The 21,772-nt window shown below is 38.7% G+C and overlaps 1 pseudogene; it reads left to right on the top strand.

Annotated features, from left to right (window-relative positions):
- The first annotated feature begins 11,358 nt into the window (after nucleotides 1–11,358).
- Nucleotides 11,359–11,751, top strand: LOC148045991 (NADH dehydrogenase [ubiquinone] 1 alpha subcomplex subunit 11-like; annotated as a pseudogene).
- The last annotated feature ends 10,021 nt before the right edge of the window (nucleotides 11,752–21,772 follow it).

Here is a 21,772-nt window from a genome sequence, read left to right as displayed (position 1 = left end):
TGCCAGCCGACACTGGCTGGCCGATGGAATACGGAGGAGGCCTAATCCATGTGATCTTATTGGTCGCAGGGATGTAATTGGCAGAAGGCGGTCTCTCAAGTATCCAGATCCACTGCCATGTAGGGCTTTATGGGTGACTAATAGCACCTTGAAGCGCATCCGGAGATCGACAGGTAGCCAGCGCAGCTCGCGGAGGATAGGTGTTATGCGGGTGTACCGAGGTGCACCCGCAATCACTCGCGCGGCCGCGTTCTGTACTAGCTGAAGTCGCCGGATGCTCTTCAAGGGCAGCCCCATGTAGAGCACATTGCAGTATTCCAGCCTAGAGGTCACAAGGGCCCGGGTGACTGTTGTGAGAGCCTCCCGATTCAGGTAGGGTCGCAACTGGCGCACCAGGCGAACCTGGGCGAATGCCCCCCTGGTCACAGCCGTTAAGTGGTGGTCAAATGATAGCTGTGGGTCCAGGAGGACTCCCAAGTTGCGAACCCTCTCTGAGGGGTATAGAATTTGACCCCCCAGCCTGAGTGATGGAATATTGATCGAATCTTTGGGAGGGAAACACAACAGCCACTCGGTCTTTTCTGGGTTGAGCACAAGTTTGTTAACCCTCATCCAGTCCATAACGGCTTCAAGGCCTCGGTTCATCACGTCTACCGCTTCATTGAGTTGGCACGGGGCGGACAGATACAGTTGAGTATCGTCCGCATATTGATGGTATCTAATCCCGTGCCTGCGAATGATCTCTCCCAGCGGTTTCATGTAGATGTTGAATAGTAGGGGGGATAAGACCGAGCCCTGAGGCACCCCATAAGTTAGGGGCCTAGGGGACGATCTCTGCCCCCCCACTAACACCGACTGCGACCTGTCCGAGAGGTAGGAGGAGAACCACCGCAGCACGGTGCCTCCCACTCCCACCTCCCGCAGTCGTCGCAGAAGGATACCATGGTCGATGGTATCGAAAACCGCTGAGAGGTCAAGGAGGACCAGGATGGAGGAGTGTCCTCCATCTCTGGCTCTCCATAGATCATCGATCAATGCGACCAAAGCGGTTTCTGTGCTGTAACCGGGTCTGAAGCCTGACTGGAAGGGGTCTAGGTAGTTTGCTTCCTCCAAGGACCGTTGGAGCTGGAAGGCCACCACCTTCTCAACAACCTTCCCCAGGAAGGGAAGGTTGGAGACTGGACGATAGTTATTAAGAACAGATGTTAACTCATTTGCTTCTAATCGCAGAATAATCACATTCTTGCACTTTCCATGCTATGATGGGCCTAGACATAGGTTTCTTATGATCATACAAAAGCAATTTCTTAAGTAATTCAATTTCTTAAGTAATTCTCATATTGAAGTGTAGTAATATCCTTCGTTTACATTTTATTTTTATTTTATTTTGTTATGGGGATAACTATGTGAAAGCCTGAGTAAATCTCTCCAAATTTACATTTAGAGGAAACCTCCATAGATGCAAGAGTTTTTCTTGATACCCAAATATTAGTTTTGCAGAGAGTCAGGAAAGGAAGTGCAACAGGCTCACAATAACAACAACTAAAACAAAAGCACCTGCTGCTGATGAGGCATGTTTCTGGCTGATATTTACATAAAAATGCAGAGGTTATTTTCATTCTATTTTTGTCTGCTTCTTTTTTTTTTTTTTTTTTATGTTGTTCTTTTGAAAAGCTTTTTATTTTCCATTTTTTCATTTTCATACACTCACATATATACTGTGCATAGCCGGAGCCATACAACATTAAACAATAATCACAGCAATTCCTCTTGTCGACAATACCCAAAAAAATATAAACCCAATATACCTCTTCCACTCTTTGTACATCTCTTTCTTTCCCCCCCCTCCAACTTTCTATCTTCCCTCCATCCTCCCCCTCTACCCTACTTCCCCTCCCCCTCTACCACTCCTCTCTCCCGATCCACTCCCTCCCTTCCTTCTCACCCTCCCTCCCATCCTCTCTCCTGCCCTCTCTACCCATCTTTCTTCTATCCCACTCTGCTTCTTTTTTTGCCTCCCATCTGTAGAATTCATTAACTGAAAGACTATAGAAAATATTATTTTCCTTCCTTCTGGAAGCAGAGACAGAGGGACAGATAATGAAAAGGAATAAAGCCAATACTGAGCCTTCAATCTTCAACCACAAGTCAATGGTCATTTCCATTTATCAAACTGGGATTATTGAAAAACTGCCCTTCTATATGAATCACTAGTTCCCGGTACTAGTTCTTTTAGAAATTGCATTGACTAGAACTATCAAATCTGGCTTCGATAATCCAGCTGAGCACAACTTTGCAGAGCAGAGTTTGCAGAGCAGACCTAGTATAATTGACAAATGACACACAGGAAAAAGCTCAAATGTTGGAAGAAACATTTTATGCTCCGCTTTCATTCATAAAGTTACAACAATGAAAGAAACATCACACACCAAAGACTAAATATCTCCAATAGTTTATTTGAAGGAAAAAGTAGGCCTTCTCAACAAATGATATTTTTTCCCACAGAGAGCATAAATTTCTGTATTCTCAGATTGTAATGTTTTGTAAATAAATCCTACTTCCTATTCCCAAATTATTACAACAGAACATTACAATTTTCAAAGATACTTAAAAAATTTAAGCCAAGAGGGTAATCTATCTTTTAAAACTTGATTGTACACAAATGATGTATGTTATATAACAGTGTGTATCTCTTATTTGCTGCATTTTAGAATTACTTACTTGTAAATGTGTTTTTCCAAATCAGACACATTCAGATGGGTGTGGATTCATGTATGCCTATCATACAACTTATTCTTCTGATCTATATGCATATTAAAAAGAAGATAAGATCACGTGTAATCAAAGTTTCAGAGTTTCGTTTCTAGAAAAAAGGATGCTGCAGTCTTACTCAAACGTAATCTTTTGATTTGGAAGATCATTGCACCCATAAACATACACACAGAGAGAAACACATAGGGAAAAAGAGAGAGGGATTTTATCTTTCTCTGAAGCAACAGAACCCCAATTTGCACCTCCATCCATAATGACTACCCTCCAAATATGACATTGTTCCCTAAATAATGCTTTCCTAAAATCCTCCAATTTCCTTGAAGTTTTGGATTTATTTTCTCCTGTAGAAATAATCTTACGTTCTTCTTCTGCCGCTTTTCAAAATGATTTCTCACTTTGCTGTTATCATCAGGTGGCAGAGAGTTTTGGTGTTTTAGATAGATTGATAGGTGCCATGGCTGTGTATATCTTGATATCACTGTGAGTAAAACATCACAAGTGATCCATCTTATAACGGGAATATTGCAGCCACTGGCAGGGGGGGACGGGGATGACTGTAACAGTACCAGGGTGTTGTACACAGCAGACAAAATAGGATATGAAAAATGGCACCAAACAGTATTGTGATTGTGTAATACCTCAAGAAAACAGGGTAACAATTAAATCAAAATCATGGATTTATGAACTAAATCATATGAGTAACTGCAAAGCAGAGATGACCCTAGACTTTTTTTCCAACATACTGGTGGTTCTCCTCATCATGATAAAATAGAATGAATGAATGCCTTGGTTCATTTTCAGTGGTATCCCATCATCTATTCTAGCACTTGAGACACACTATCAACCTGCCCATTAATTGGGCCAGCTCTACTACAAACTGTCAGCTACATCTCTGATACAAGTCCAGATACAATAGAAGCAGCAGCATTATCAGGTTGTATCTCTTATATTTAGTGTTCAACAGAAAATTAGTTGAGATTGTCAACAGTCCATGTTTGAAAGAGATTTCCAGAAGCTATAGCGACAACAGGATAAGACATTGGGGCAAAAACCAAGAGAAGAACCTAACATGGCAGGACTAGTATTTACCACATTTTGAAATAATGCACAATGTTAACTATTGGATTGAGAATGAGACCATTATGTTCAGATGCTAAATGAGTATATAATGTCAATTCCTAGAAAGAGCAGAGTAGTAAAGATGCTAGTGAAATACTTTTATTTATTTTTAGATATTTTTAAAATTCTATCTTTATTATTTTTGCAGATAACTCAAGGTGGGTCACATAATACTTGCTCCTTTTATTTTTCACATAATCACCTGTGGGGTGAATTGGGCTGACAGAAAGTAACTGGCTATAAGTCAGTCATCTGGCTTTCATGCCTAAAGCAAGACAATAATTCACAGTCTCCTGGTTTCTAACCTAATGCCTTAATTATTAGATCAAACTTTGCTAAGAAGCAGAATTGTTCTGGTCCTTTGTCTTGCAAATCATTGAAGAAAAGGTGAAGTGAAACTCTTTGTGTAACTGCTATAACGATGTGAGTTTCCATCCCCACTTCACATCTTGCTTGCTCATTCTACTTCCCAGTCATCTGATCAAACAGGGTACAGAATATGAAGCTCCTTGAAACATAAATAGAAATCACTTTTGGATTTGCCTATGTCCAGATATTGGCTGATGAGAAAATGAGAAATGAAATTTTCTGGCTGTGAAAGAAATAGATTATGTATATTAAAAAAACAGAAGAAGAAAAATGTGAAAACTATCAAGATCCTCCAGATGCATTATAGAGGAAATTCCATTTTTGTGACTGGTTTGCATTGTGCAGATTGGGGGGCGGGGGGGGTGGTGTTCAGTGATTTGTTTTTATAAACATGAGTATTTTAAGAACCACTTTTTTATTTGGAATGTTTGGGGGTTAGGAACTGGCATAAGAAACTTAAGTGCCAAGAACCAAAATCACAGAAATGAACAGCTTTGAATCCAATTGAATATACTGTACATAGAGTGGCTTCAATCTTGTGATACATAACAGTGTTATTTGTTTGGCTGTATCTCACTAAATATTCCATTAACTCGAGATATTGGGGTGGATTTAATGGTGATGTGTGATTTAGTGTGTTACATTAATCCATTCAAAGTAACTGAAGGTTAATTTTTAAACCATGGTTAAATGATACACACATACATATGAACCAAGCCACTGCGTTTTTTTCAGAACTATTCTGAAGTAGCTCTTTTTTATACCTATATTCAAACTAAGCCAAAATCCATTAACCAATGGCATGGCTTACCTCATAATATGTGTTCACCCTGGTGATTTGCCATGTTTAATTTATGGCTATCTGGCCTCTTGGGATAAACCAGATATGAACCACAACCAGATGAGCTAATTCTACTTCACTGACAAAATCTTGCAAGTTTAAAATTGCAGTCCTCCCTGCCCCATCCCATCCCATCTGTTAGAGTCTGAGAAACTTAGGGAGGTCTCTTTTGATCCTCTTGAGTCTTGACCCATCCACTATCCAGCGGCAGATTATACTAGTTCATATCTGACTGTTCTCTTAGCAGTATCCTTGGCTCAGATGCTCAAGGTTTTTCCCATATATCATTACCTCAGCTTGAGTGGCAAATTCACCTTTCTGTAGTTTATTCAGCAAACCAATTTTTTAAAATGATATTTACAATAGCGCAATGTTATATTAGAACTGTGCTTTGAGATTTGTTTGAAAGAGACTTTGTAGATAAAGTGGAACATTAAGGCTAATATCACCCACTACTTCTCCAGCAATTTCCTGCCTTGCTTTAGCTTAAAGAGCTAGGAATGAAAGCACAAAATAGAGCTTCTATATCCAATCCTTCTCTTTTTTCGCCATAGTCAGATCTGAATAAGTTAATTCAATGAATTAAATTAAATGCTTCCAGAGGGCAGCTAGCCCGACAGTATTGAAATAAAAAAATCACATGCTCTCTCAAAAGTCCAGCATTCGATATATGGGGGTAAGGGAATGAGTATAATGAAAATAGAAGATAAATTTGTCAATTTTATATTTTAGAAATATACATTTCAGTCTCAGGATGAAAAATGGACCAGTGCTCCCCTAGCTACTGAAGACACCCCCTAACCTATTCTTAATTATATTTTTAATTCCCAGAATGCTTCAGAACCCCGTAATGACTGCTGTTGCATATCATGCTAAGCAGTAATGTGGCTTGCGTAGTTTTAGTTTATCTGCTGTATGAACACTTCTTCAGTAACTCAAAGTTAAGCGAGCCATAGATTGGGGTAATGAGCCCAGCCCTTGTTACAATGGAGACTTATTCCAATGAATTGTGAAAAGAATAATATTTTGGGATGGGAAAATGTTCTCCTTCTCCCATTGCCTCTTGGAGTGATGTTATAGTGTTATATAGTGTCATTTGGGACCTCATAAAGATTTAAACATTGTAGCCAGCACCAAAAGAAGTACTAGTAAACTTTGTCACTTCAATGTTGTCCCAACCAATCAAAGTAGCTGAAATTATATCCTAATGCCACAGAGCTACAAAACTACATTTTTACTCATGTGACAATGGATCACTAATGGGAAGAAACCTCTTTAATGTCCACGTGTTGATAACAAACACCTTACTTTTTTGCCAAAACGCTTGCATGTGGTGGTGGTAGCAATGACGGTTAAATACTTTCAGGCAAGTTTGGGGAACTTGTGGGCTTCCATATGTTGAACTAAAACTTCCAGCAGATTTAGTCAGGCTAAGTCATGATAAGGGATGTTGGACAGGGTAGGCTTTTATTATTTATTTATTTATTTATTTATTTATATGCATTCGTCAAATTTATACACAGCCCATCTTACTGAATAACTACAATTTCCATTCCTAGATCAATTTATTCAGCATTTCTTATTCAATTATTAATTGATTGATTTTTAACAATTTAGTACAGTGCTTCACAATCTAAACATGAAAGTATGTTATACGAATTAATCAACTTCAGCCTAGGAGTTTATTGAACAGTAGAGGGCAACATAACATAATCTTATTTTCTGCTGTTCAACGTCCCCTTTTCATAGTAGGATACTATTGTTTAAACTGTATGTGGAAATCTATCCTTAGAACATCAACTGGACATTTGAGCATAGTTGACAGTAACAGTCTACAAGGCCTTTTCTAGAAGCCACAGCTCCTTGTAACACAAAGATTGTCCCAATCTCCAATTTGTACTATATCCAAGGATCTTGTAGACAATTAACATCTGTCCCAACTGTTATTTCCAGGGGAAGTACTACAAACATACACCAACTTGTAATGTTTTCTCTTGAGCTGCCATACAGCTATTCATTTATTTATTTATTTGCTTATTTACTTATTTACTAGTACCCCACTTTTATTATTTCTACAAATAACTCAAGCCAGCAACATATCATTTTCCTATTTTCTCCCCCAAGAGCAACCTTGTGATGCTGAGAGAGAGACAGAGACAGAGACAGAGAGAGAGAGAGAGAAACTGGTCCTAAGTCACTCAGCTGGCTCTTGTGGTTAAGGCATGCTTGGTGCCTTAACAACTGGACCAAACTAACTCTCTTGGTGGTTGATTTCTACTTCCCACTTGTCTTGCCTTCCAATGAGGTCTTCATTGTTTCTGGCCACACTCACAAGGACTTTTGGAGTGGTTATTGGTTTTTCTCCATTATTACAAAAATAAATACAATGGTGGAAGAATGAGGATAAGAATGGGGGTCTGGATAGTTATCTTTTGGGGTCCCCAATTGGGTAGCTGAGTTGCAGCAAAGATTGCAACAAAAAGATTTGCTCAGTGATACAAAATGTTACCAAACAGGGACTGAGACTTTGAGCCAGTGACTGTATGGCTGGGGCCAGATTATTCAAAACTTTTATAATACGATAGTTTTATCTTCGTCAGAGTTTTATCATGCAGAGATGTAAACTGAAAATGTCCTTCCTGTCTCCTGCTCTTCCACAATATTTTAATGATTTTTTGCTTATCCAGAAATGATCAAATGGCAACCTGAAACTCTGGGGTTTGGCCTGCTGTCTCTATTCTGTGGACACACTTTTAACATGAACTTTAAATCTGGGTTTTAGCACTCACAATTGCCTGCCTTCCATGACAAAGTACTTAATTCTTCCAGATTTATAAGCTAGAAACAGACACATTTGATATTAGAGAAGACAGAGGGTGCCTGGAATCAAAGCTTAGCATGCAAAGAAATACTGTTCAAACTCCGAACTGCCAACTATGATCCTAGCTTTTTTATAACCACCACCCTGTAGTATGGATTGAATTGAGGAAGAATGACAGCTATAGGCTTGCATAATGGAAGGTGGATTTATATTGAGTCTCCTGGTTCCCATCTTAATCACTACATCTAACATTTTAACATACTGGCTCTCAATTCACTTGTCACACCTCTCCTTTTGAAATATCCTAATTAAGTCATTGATCATTATGTTTCTTTTACAGTGGTAAAATTTATCTATTTACTACTTTTTAAATATTTATGTTTTTCATATCCTTCCATATACTACTGTGACAATATTTCAGTATTTTTTTTTGTAATATTCAAATGCACCAGATGGTCAAGTATAATTAAATATTGCTGCTACTGCAGTACATTCTGTGGATTTCAGAATCCCATGTATTGGAACAAACAGTAAGCAAAGAACTATTGCCGAGATATCCCATCATAAGTTTCTGATTATTAAAAAGAAAATGCCAGACCAAGGATCTAGAATTTAGTTTCCTCACAGGGCTGTTTTTATTAGCAGTAAAAGTGCTAGTAAGGAGATGAACAGGAAATTAAGTTTATGGTTTCCTAGCAGCAATTTTGCCTGGCTGATTGTTGGAAAGTCTCTGCCACTACAGGCTGGCTCAGAGTATCAAACGTTTATGCAATTTCAGGATTTGTATTTCATGGAACAAGCATTAAATCTAAACCAAGCTAATGACAAAAAAAAAGTTCATGTACCCTCAAATCTTTCATAGGTTCTACTGTCTAACAGAGACTGTGGCAATTAACCCAGATATAAATGTCCATGTCCATATCACAATTTCTGAATTATTATTTTTTCCTTCTTCCCAAATTCTCTGAATCCATTCTTAGTTCTTTCTTCCCAAGACTCTTCTCTTACCAACTTTTATATTACTTCGGCATCATATTGTAAGCTGAACTGCCAGAACTGTAATGTAATAGGACAACATAATTTATTGCCTCATTCTGATAATTGATAAGCAAGCCAATACTAGGCACAGGCTTGGAGAGTTCCAACATAGTTGATAGTTTAATTCATCCATGTCCTTCTCCTTCTATATCAGGGGAGGAAATTTCTCTGCAAACTGGTGCTTCTCCCAAATATGCAGTCCTAATGATGATGATGGCATCATCAGGAAGGAGCTCAAGGAACATTGAACACCAAATTCAATGGCTTCACTATCTCATTTCCCCATGCTGTTTTGGAGGCCCTGCATTGTGAAGAATCAGTCTCAAAAACGCCTGGAGGTTTGAACTTTCCACTGTCAGGTTTTCTCCTCTCTCCTCAAAGAGAGCTCTCTTCTGTCACCAAACAGAATTGATCCCAGAGATGGGATCCCAGCAACTACAGATTTCAACCTTGTTGATTTTTTTACTTTGATGAAACAGAACAATGGTCTCCTAACTTGGCAGCCCTAAGACTTATGGACTTTAATTCTCAGAATTCTCCAACTATCTCCCTGCCAAGTTGACTTAGAATAAGCAAAAGAAGATACTTAAATGTTGTAATGTTTAGACTTGAAATACATCTCACTGCAACTCTCCATGCAACCATGATCATTTCCTGATCATTTCACATTATAGTCCCTCCTGGGTTTTACTCAGTCTTCATAGCTTTGATATTTTAATAACGTCCTTTCCATAATCCATGGGAAGGTCCCCTTCTCTTTGTATGAGAATGACAGGACAAGGACAAGAAAAGCATTGGTTTCTCTCGTAAAACAATACAAATCTGGGGCATATAGATTTCCCATGTTCAGTGACCATTTATTTGCATATGCAGAAACATCAAATGAAAATCATCTCATTCTTATAAAATAAGCCATTTCCACATTTTCCCACAAGAAGATACAATCAGTGTCATGAGAAAAGTCCCACTGTGTTCCCATATCTAGAAGGAAAGGAGCCAGACCCTCTGGGTACACATAGTGGTAAGGATTCTTGGTCCCAACTGCAGGCTGATATATCCAAGTAGCTTCTTAAGGAAGGAGTTCCTTATTTGGGAGAGAGATGCTTGTCTTAGCTAAAGAAGTTGTGAATGGTACCACAAAGAAATTCACAAGCTCCTTCACACAGGGGGGAAAAAACACCAGTGCTGGTATTCCTCCAATTACTTGGTTTTAGCCATCCATTTTACAAGATGGAATTTCTTGGTTGTTGCTTTGGTAGGTACAACTTATCATCTGAAAAATTTGGTGATCAGTTGCAAATCCCCTAGAGCTCAGCCTGAGGATCCTAATTTATTTAATGTTCACTCCTTTCCGTTGCATTTGCGGGCAGAACTGTGGAGTCATTAAAGCCATCTGCCACCACAGCCCAGTCCAAAATGGTGCTAACACTTGTTTCCAGTGCATACAGCCTCAGGCCTGCTGAATCACTTTCCTTACTAGAAAGACAAGCCCTTTTCCACATGCCTTAGTCTAGGCTCAGCTTGTATCCCCTTCCTTTTTACATAGTACTCTGCTTACTAGGACCATATATAGTCTCCTGCCTTTATGAGACTCACTACCAACAATGATGCCATTCAGTCAGCTCCCTTGTTGAATAAAATAGCTTATCCCCTGGGGGATCTAGACAATGTATAACCTGGTAGCATGACTCATCTCCCCAGCTTGTTACATAAACCAGGGACATGTTGGGAATTGTAGCAGAAGTTTTACATGTAATGATATTCATGCTCTTTTCATGGTCTCCAGAATGACTATGGAAGTAGAAGAGACTTGGTCAGCAGCCCAGTCTGACATGCCATTGGAAGGCCAATTGTTGAAGCATTTCATGGACTTGATATCTCTCTTCCCCCGGTGACTCAGCACTTGATTACTTACAGATGAAAGTGTCCGTTGCTTGCCTTGTAAAGCATTTGCCTTTGAGTTCAACTGAGGTAACAGTGGGATTCTGTCTGTGTTCATAAGAGTTCCATATTTGATGCTGCAAAGTAGGAAAATGTGCAAGCATGAATTCAGAGAAAAACAATGGCCATTTAAACAAAAACAAACCTTTTAAGATAGAGTTATGCCTAAGGCTAGAGTTAAGGCTAAAGACCGAGACAGAAGTAGGGACAAAGAGACTGCAGAAAAAGGAAGTGAGACATGACTTCTATACTGCTGCCAAAGATTACATGGAGGGTAATTTTCTGAAATCAACCTCAAGTCAGGGAGTCTTTCACACACATATATAGACACAAAGTTACATTTCGTAAAGGTTTTCATATGTAAATCTAGGTATTAACATTTAAATTACCAGTGAAAAACTCATAAAAACTAATATAATAATTGGCACCATTGACACTCACTGCTGTCAGTGTCAACATGAGCGAGTATGGGGAGATTCCAGATGGCATGAACTGTTTCCATAAGACTGGCTTGTGGGGCATCTCAGGGCCCTCACTGGCCTGATTGGTTCAACTTACCATATAATTCTTTATACACCGGAAACAAACCTAGAAGGACTTATGAGAGTAGTCAAATCCACTGTCACTATGGCTACCTTAGAGTCAGTTTTTATGGCAACATCTGAGCTTCAATGCTCTAGAAGACCCCATGAACTCATTGGAGGGCGTGAATTGGGGGGCAATAACAGGAGCCAATATTAACAGTTTTCTTATTGGCAGGTCAGCTTGCTTTGGTCTTAGTTTGGTGGGAGCTTTTGTCAAGGTGAGGAGGCAGCAAGGCTGGAGATTTTTGGTACATCCTCAAAAATAACGTGGACTTCCTAATTATAAAAGCAGATGCCTTCTCTGTCTTCTTTTATCATAGATAAAAGCATTGTCGTATGTTTGTCTATTGTGTTCGAAGAGGACCTTGACATCTATCAGGTTGAGGGCTGTCCACTATGTGTCCACACGGTTGGCTAGTAAAGCCTATATGGGCATGAAAATGTTCTGCAATGTCAGGCAGTCGTGTGTGTGTGTGTGTGTGTTTGTGTGTTTGTGTGTTGGTCTTGTTGTATTCAGGTCTTTTCCCATGTAAGATTGAGATTGAATATCAAAGTCCCACCCCTTTTGCACATGTATCTGAGGACACCTCTGCTCTGCCATCCCCAATGGAAACCATAGACAACTTTATACCTTTAACATCAGAATCTCAATCTTACATGGGAAAAGACCCAAATACAACAAGACTAGCATACCTACAACCGTGAAAAAATAGAGCTTCTATATATATTTGAAGGATGTCAACATAACAGATCCCAAAATGTCAGAATGGGCAATAAAAAATTACTTTCTCTTGCCAGATTTTTTTTTTCCAAACGGTTCCTTGAAGATATACAATTCCATGTACTCCCGTTTATTTATTAGGCACAGCCTTGGTCTCCAAGGCCTTGGTATCTCATCTGTTCTATCTTCAGCTAGCGATATCAGATTGGATAGTTTGAGAAAGATAGGAGTTGTCATAAAACAGCAGATTCATTTTTTGGGTTTGGCTTCTAAATCATACACTTTAACAATGTTGGCTGTCTGTTTCTGGCTCAGCAAACTGGCTGAGGAACTCTGGGAGTTGAAGTCCACAAGTCTTAAAGTTGCCAAAGTTGTAAACCCCTGGTCCAGCTCACCCAGTCAGAACAGCTTTTTCAAGCATAAAGTTCTGTTCTGTTTTTACCTGTCCCAAAGTCCATTAAATGACACCAGGCATTTTTTTAAAAAGATACATGCATGTTGATAAAGTTAACTAAAACTAACAAACGTGAGCAATTCATACCAGTAGCTGGAATCAAGCTCACAAGTGACTCAATTCCTGGTTTTCTTCCAACCATTGTTGTTTAGTAGTCAATTTTAGGGAAAGGCACTGCTGCTTTTGTTCAAGGACTCTGAATCTATGTAAATCCTCAAACTTCAAACTCCTAACTCCCCACAGCAACCCGAGCAAATGGCTGTCCAGACTGAGGAAATACTTGCAATAGAGAATGCACCCATTCCCCCCAAAAAAAATCTGGCCCACAATTTAATATTTCATATACCTAGAAAATAGAAACATTCTCACAATGTTAACTCAAATCTGTTTCTGTGCGATTTCCATTTATTGGTTTTTATCCTGTTCAAAGGAGAACAGTTCCATTTTATCCTCTATATCAGTATTTCACAATCTTGGGCACTTTAAAATATGAGGACTTCAACTCCTAGTATTCTCCAACTAACATAGCTGGCTGGGGAATTCTGGTAGTTGAAGTCCATACAACTTAAAGTTCCAAGGATGAGAAACACTGGTTTACATTATGATCCTTCTGATATTGGAATGCTGCTTCACCTCTTAATCTTCTATTCTCCGGTCTAAGGATACTCTATTCTTTTAACCAGGCCTTTTGTTTAAAACAATGAGTAATCTATACTCTCCAATACAACCACTCCACTACTCTCCTGCTATTTGAATGTGTGTCCAAGTCATTGTTGATTCTTGACTAATGCCCAGGCTAGCCTTTGCAGTTTTGGCAAGATTCTGGAAGTGGTTAGTCCTTTCCTTCTTAGAACTGAACAAAATTGAGCTGACATGCAGTGATGCAACTGTTGGAAGAAATGTCTATCTGGGTTCAGTTCCAAGTGGGAAGAAAGACACTGGAAACATGATGGCTGTTTGGAAAGATGGTTTAATGATGAACAGGATCACATGGTTTGAGGCAAAAAAGGGAAGAGATGCTGAGAGTGCCTGGGTTTTATGCCCTCTCTGGGCTTTTGAATTTGAGCTTCTATTCTGATTGGTTGTCAGACTCCCATGGAGCCACGCAGGGGTAACTTTGCAGGTTGTGTTTGTGTCCCAGCTTAGTTGAGTCTTGCTGGGTGATGATGTAATGAAGGGGCTTTGGGCAATTCCTCCTATGGCTCTGCCTGAATGAGGTAGATCTTTGTTGTGTAGAATAGACTGGCCCAGGCCTTGATGGCCCATTGACAAAGGTCCAGGGAGTTTCTGCCTCCCTTATAGGGGACATATTCTGCCCTTTTAATATTTCCTAAAATATCTCATTTTTCTAGGAGAGGGGAGGGTGCTAGTTTCCTACACAACTGTATGCCTAAAGTGGGATTGGAATTCACAGTCTCTTACTTTCTAGCCTGATGGCTTTAAAGTGCTACACCAAACTCTTTTCCTTTAAAAATAATTCTTTTTGTCCCCAAGAAGATGTCCTCTTTGCTGCCAAGAAACTCTGGGAGTTATAATCATAGCAAATCTGAGGGCAACAGACTGTGCAAGGCTGAATTATTCAGATACTTAATCATGCTTCACAATGATTTTAGGTCCTTTATTAAATAAGTTTTATTTTTAAATATTGTTATGGTTGGTTGCATCAAACAGGCAGCAATAAGTTTTCATCAGATAATGAATATTACAGTTTCAAACTGACCCTTTTTTTCTTTGTAAATCATTACAATACTGCCTTTGTGTTCCCATAAAATACATTTTACTTCCTTTATCAACCTAGATTTCTATGGAATAGGATGATTCAACTGGGGGCACAAAAATGGGCAAAAAACGGAAGCAGTTTCCTGTTTTTTAGTTTTTTTATTAGGGAATTAACTCTCTAATTTAAAAAATCAGTAAAAAGCGGGGAGGGGGGGACAGAGGAACAAATAAAACCATGTTGACACAGAGTGCTCCACCCAAGCTGAGTCAACATGGGTTTTTCTTTTAATTATCCAGAGTAATGTGAGTCACTTGAAGAAAAGAGATTAACAAGATTCCTAGGAACACCGTTTGTTAATTTATCGCAAAAAGGAGTTAAGGTATAAGAGAAACCTGCAGGATCTAACAAAAACCTATCTAGTCCGGCATTCAGTTTCTGGAACAGTTAATTCCGTGCCTTCAGTGACTTTGCCATGGGATGGAGCACTGAATACCAGGATTTCATCAGAAACACAGTGTTTCCTGATGTAACAATGCAACTCCATACAAACACCCTCTTGGATCCTTCCATAGCAAACTCCCCCCCCCCCCTTTCGTATGATGGACATTAACAAAGGGACTGAGCAAGGAAGCTTTTAAAAGTGTAAAACCAAGATAAAGAATAAGAATATCTGGACAGAACACACTAGATACATTCCAAAACACAACCAAGAACACAACCTTGCTTTCACTACATGTTCATGCTGAGTCCCTCTGCAACGTGCCTCCTTATATATGTGCATGGAATGTTTCTGGGCACATACCACAGAAGTAGAGTCTATATCTTGTATACAATGCTGCTATTCAGTGAAGGGACTGACTTAAAGTATGGCTCCTTAAAGAAAGGCTGAACCAACTTTCAGCCCTTAGCTATCAAGCAATGTAAGGCTGTGTCTTGAAAAGAAGAGGGAGGAAAGAGAGAGATAGGGTGGAGAACAGTCAATTCTCTATCCCATGGAGAGATCATAAGTGAAGTAGCACCAGAGGAGCCATTCCACTTTAGTCTTTCTACTGCTTCCCAAAGCAGCAAAGGAGATGGAAGATAAGATGTGCACTCTCCCCTTCTTTCTTCCAATTTCTCCTTTTATCCATAGCAAGATTTCCTAGCTTGTTTCTGCCACCAACATCAAAGAAGGACTGACTTGATGTTATCATGTCTTCAACAGTGCTTAGTGGAGGAACTCCATAATGGGATGCCATGGGGCTTGAACCTTTCCCCTACCCTTTTTATCTTCTACATGAAATTATTGGAAGAAGTCCCAAAGGTGCTTTTTCCAAAAGGCAACTGGACTTTCTTGGTTTGGTATTTGAGAATGTTTTGCTTCTCATTCAAGAAGCTTCTTCGGTTCTTCAGAAGCGAATCATTTTCAAAGAAAAAACCCAAGAAAGTCCAGCTGTCTTTTGGAATAAGTGCCTTTGGGGCAACCATAGCCTGGATGATTGAGAATCTCCATAGATATTGAAAGAAGTCATTTGCCAGTTCAGGATGAGGTATCATTAATATACAGATAATACCCAATTGTGTATCTCCACCACTGGCTGAGAAACTCCAAATAACCCTTTCTTGATTTGTCTAGCATAAATGGAACAGAGAGAAATTTGGACATGCTTTCCAGATCCTGTTATTATACCCTAGAAAAATAAACTGGAATCCCTGTGGTATCTGTTTCTTGATCTGGCCAAGCTTGAAGGGCTGATGTCATCTTAAGAGCCTGTCCAAGTTTCTCTCTGTTCCATCTTATATCAGACAGGTTTGTTTGGAGTTTCTTGTTTCCATCTCTGGATTGCATAATTTCTTCTCTGCATCCCTCCTGAATAGCCCATTGCTTTCTACCCATTTGAATGGCTCTTTCATACCTTTCCCCAAGGCTATATTTCTTTACAAGCAAAACTGCTTAGGTGGTGTGTGAAGACTGCAAGTGGATCTGCATGGATTTGCATGTGAGAAATCAGGCTCAGACTCAATTATTAATTTGGAGTGGTTTTTCATTCAAAAGCCTCTAGATTCTAGATTAGTAGCAACTTGGGTCTTCAATATCAAATGTGGACTTGCAGGTTGGGTATCCTTGGATTCACAACCATTGCTGGAAGGAAACCATGCTCAGGAGGCCTTTTACTTAGCACTGGGGAATGTACCAGGAAGCTTATATTGAGCTGAAGATACTAAGGAAGATCATTCATGCCCTTGCATCTTGCATCTGGATTACTATAATTTGCTTTATGTAGAGCTGCCCTTGAAGACCATCCAAAAACTTCCAGTTGTACAGAACCACAACCTGCATATTTAAGGATAGTTCAATCAGAATAGAGCTGGAAGGTGCCTTGGAGGCCTTCTAGTCCAACCACCTGCTCAAGCAGGAGACTCTATACAACTATTCCAGAAAAATGGCTGTCCAGTCTCTTCTTTAAAACCTCCAGTGATAAAGTACCCACAACGTCTTGAGGCAAGACGTTATGGGTGCTTGTTGATCAGTGGAACAATTACAGTTAGAAAATTTCTACTTAGTTTTAGGTTGCTTCCCTCAAGGAATAGTTTCCATCCATTTCTTCTTGTTCTGCCTTTAGGACAGGGGGTTGGAGAATAAATCAAATTAACAGAGTTGGAAGGGACCTTGGAGGTCTTCTAGTCCAACCATCTTGTCAAGCATACATGTAGCTATACAGTCCCTTCTTTAAAACTTCCAGTGTTGGAGCATTTACAACTTCTGAAGGCAAATTGTTCCACTGAATAATTGCTCTTACTGTCAGGAAGTTTCTCCTTAATTGCTTCTCTCCTTTTTGTTACTGGCATACTGGTATCACTATTACAGGAACTACACTGCTTGGCAAGATGCTGCTTTTTACCTATAATGGCAGGATATCTGCAAGACTGCCTTTCCCAGGTAGATTCTCCCTGCCCCAACCAAATGTATATAGAATGACAAAAATCTTGCCAAGAAAACTGCAGTCCAGCTAATCCCACTGTCAGTAGTACTGACTCAAAGACAAAGAAAAAGAAAGAGAAGCATTGCCCAACCGGAAACCATATAGCTGAGCCATGGCTTTGTTTTTTCAGAGTATGTGTGGATTAGAGGTTTTAACTTGGACCAAGCATTTTTGTGCAATACCATTCTTGTGGCCTTTTGAAGACTTGATAAGGCCTGTTTGTTTCTAGTAATCTCAGGAGCCTTGCTAAAGTTAGGATAGCTTGCTTCACACAACCTTCTGAAGATTTGTTAAGACTTGAGTGTTTCAAAAGGAATTTTATGAGTTATTTTATAAAAACTCTTATTTGTGTATTATGCATTGAATGTACTATTTTTATTAATATTGCAGTAGTAAATTGTTACTATGTTCGTATTTATATCATTTACAAGTAGCCCTTGACTTCGACTGGTTGCTTAGCAACCATTCAAAATTGCAATGGATCCCAGAAAGGGGACTTATGACCTGGATCCAAAGTTCTGATGCTGGTCTCTCTCCCCGCCCCCATGGTCACATGACTACACTTCAGGCACTCAGCAGCATGGGTGCATTTATGGATGTTTGCATCATCCTGCTGTCATATGCTTTCATTTTGCAATGGTTTTGGTGAAAACCAACACTTACTTTCATTTTTCAGTAAAATGTACGCTAGTGAACAATGGGTTCACTTAATGACCACAGCATTCACTTTATGATCACTATGTTTGCTTAACCAAAACCATGAAAAAGGTAATAAAACCATTTTACAACTATTACAGCTTACAACCATAATGGGCAGGCTTTATTATAATCTTAACTTGTAGAGTACATGGACAGCCACTCAGGCTGAAGTTGTACAGTATATATAAAAATCTTATCAATAAATAAATAAATAAACAAGAATTTGAAATTCCAAAACAATTTCTTGCCTTCAGAAATATCAGAATTTTTGGGCCAATATGACCAATATTTCTGCAAGTCTAAGGGCAACTGCTCTGGACTCATACATTGAGAAGGATCTTATAAGTAATGCAGAAATAAATTTTGTTCAGCAGATTGCTCACATCTATTTCAAGCAGGATTCCACACTGAGAGTCAGGTATGTTGAGAATATTGAGGCTGGCATGCAACCAATTTTAATGGATGAGTTTCTTTTTGTTCAGTCTCATACTTTTAGACCTGTAATTATTTTAGTTTATAAAAGGTGCCAGAGGCAAATTGGTTGATTAAATTGCAGAGATTATAATCCATTCTTTGAAGGAGGATTATATTTCATTTCCACTGAAGGAAGCAATTATAAATTCTTTATTTTAAAACCTTCCACTGTCTCCTGATGACTAGACAACTATTGAACCATTTATTTATTTGTCTATGGTCCACTTTTCTATTAAAATGAATTCTCAAAATGGCTTCAAATTTCCCTTTCATGAATGGTTCTTAAGTGATGGTGGCATAACTCCAGATTTATTGGATAAGGCTGATTATTTGAATCTTTATCCATCTAAATTTGTATTAATTATCAGTCAGTTTTGGCTTCTTTGCAGATGACTTACATTGAGAATTAAACATATGCTTCTCAACTGTATTTATAACATCAGTGAGAAAATAATAGAATAACAGAAAAACAGAGTTGGAAGGGACTTTGGACATCTTCTAGTCCAACCAAATAGGAAACTGATATCATTTTAGACAAATGGCTGTCCAATTTCTTCTTCCAGTGTTGGAGCACCCATAAATCCTGATGGCAAAACATTCCACTGATTAATAGTTCTATCGGGAAATTTCTCCTTAGTTCTAGGTTGCTTCTCTTCTTGATAAATTTTCATCAATTACTTCTTGTCCTGCCTTCAGGTGCTTTAGTGAATAGGTTGACCCTCTCCTCTTGATAGCAGCCCCTTAGCTATTAGCTATTGCAACAATGCTATTATATCACCCCAGTTCTTCATTTCATTAAATTACAATATCCAATTTGTGCAGCTGTTCACATGTTTTGGCTCCCAGTCCCCTAAGAATCTTGTTGCTCTTCTTGCACTTTTTCTAGAATCTCAACATATATTTTTTGTATCATGGTGACCAAAACTGGATGCAGTATTCCAAGTGTTATATTGGATTATATGGCATTATAAAGTGGTATTAACACTTCACATGATCTTGATTTTATCCGTCTATTAATTCAGCCTAGGACTGTGTTGGGTTTTTGGTAACTATAGCACACTGCTGCCTCATATTTAAGTAATTGTCCACTAGGACTCCAAGATCCCTCTTGCAGTTACTACATACTATTGATACTATTCTATACCTGTGCAATTGGTTTTTCTTGCCTAAATGTAGCACCTTACTTTTTCACCATTGAATTTCATTTTGTTAGATGATTTTGTCTTCTGTATCTTGAGCCAATTTTGAGTTTATTTTCTTGAGTGTTGGCTGTTCTTACCAGCTTGGTCTCATTTGCAAATTTGATGAGTTTCCCATCTATCCCCTCATCCAAATCATTTGGGGTACCCTGCTCCATACATCTCACCATGTAAATGCAGTTCCATTGAAGACTACAAGTTGAGTGTGGTTGGTCAGCCAGTTACAAATCTGGTGATGATGATGATGATGCATAACCCAGATGCTGAATTTAGATAGAGTTAACGTTTCATGGTGGTTTTAGTCATATTTCAGAGAATGTTTCCAGAACATTGATGGGTATATATTGCTCAAAGCCAACTTTTTTAATCCATGTGGATTCATCTGAGTTTTACGTTTGCCCTTTACCCAGGAGAATTCATCCACAATTTTTGGGTTCAGTTATATCACTATATTCATGGTATTATGTGTACATCTATATTCAAGATACTGAAAGTCCTGGACCACTGTTGAATGCAACATTAAAATGAATCTGAGGGAAAATAAATTGCAACTGAATTGAGATAAGCCTTATTGATCAGGAGACAAGTAAGTTAGCCTGTGATGGTGAATACAATCTCATCTGGATGGGATAGCAGTTCCACTGAATAAGCAGATATTTGTAGGGAGAGAATGATCCTATAAAATATGGAATGGAAGGCTAGGTGATTGGGGGAAGGGAGGTTTGTCTGGTTTGGTTGGTATGCCAACAATATCCTTCCTGAGGTAAAAGACCATTGGGTAGTAAGTCATGCTGTAATTATGTAGCATCTAGTTTACAATAGGAACTCCATGTAGAATTCTAATTATTAAAAATTAACATAAAAGGTACTTCCACTTGTTTACTTTAAGACCATATAATATTTTATTTATCACATGTGCTGCTTTTAATTTGTTTCCAACTGAAGGGGCTTATTTTTACTGACAGAACCCTAAATAGTTCAGGGCCAAGATAGCAGAAATACTAACATAATTTGCACTTGTGAAAAACTCTGCTGTGTGTCCCGATATATATTAGATGGGTAGTTATACAAGGAGGTTTTTGTTACAATGTTTGTATTATAGCACTGAAGTCAGAAGAAGTCTCTTTTTCCCTGTACTTTGGGCAGAGAATATAGATAGTCCTTGACTTATGACCACAACTGAGCCCAAAATTTATGTTACTAAGTAAGTTTTGCGTCAATGTACAACCTTTATTGTCCCAGTTGTGAATCACTGCAGTTGTTAAATTATTAACACGGTCGTTAAGTGAATCTGGCTATTGAATGTGGCTATTGATTGTCAGAAGGTTGCAAAAGGTGATCACATGACCCTGGGACACTGCAACTGTCATAAATTCATATCGGTTGCCAAGTACCACATGACCATGGAGATGCTGAAAAAACAGTCATGTCACTTTTTTCATTGCCACTTTAATTTCAAATGGTCAGTAAACAAGTGATCATAAGTCAAGAATAGCTTGTAAACACAACATTTGATTTCAGTACAATTTTCTGAAATTATAAACACTCTAGTGTGTTCTTTTATTTTTATAGTTCTAATTACAATTGCAAATAGGTTGCTTTACTTTATTGTCATGCTGGTTTTAGTTCTGAGCACATTATAATAGAAGAATGATATATGGCTACAGCATACGTATTCGGGGAAGATTGCATGTGTGAAAAATAAAAGGTAGCACACTGCTTTTTTGTTCCATTCAGCCTTCTAAAAATTCCAAGCCTTTGTTATAATAAACAAATACTCTATACATGCTAATGAGAAATTTATGCCTGTCAGGGAACTGAACAGAAAATTGTTTTCTTTCCTCCTCTCCTCATCAGAAATCCAGATAAGATTTTCACTCTTCTTTCAACTATTCAGATTCACTGCTATATTGCTCTTGGTTAATTTTTTCTTTGTGTGGAAAGATTTATGTTTTCCTGCCTGCTTAAGGTATGAGCTACGAAGGACAGAGTCTGCCTGGCTAATAGCCAGGTCCACAATCAACACTTTCAGTTTTTCCATCACTCCTGGATATAAG

This window comes from Thamnophis sirtalis, unplaced genomic scaffold (assembly GCF_051295495.1).
Source record: "Thamnophis sirtalis isolate CommonGarterSnake01/CBP01778 unplaced genomic scaffold, rThaSir2_p1.2 scaffold_4, whole genome shotgun sequence".
Lineage (NCBI taxonomy): Eukaryota > Metazoa > Chordata > Lepidosauria > Squamata > Natricidae > Thamnophis > Thamnophis sirtalis.
Note: the sequence above shows the minus strand (reverse complement) of the source record. Positions and strands in the feature narration are given on the sequence as shown.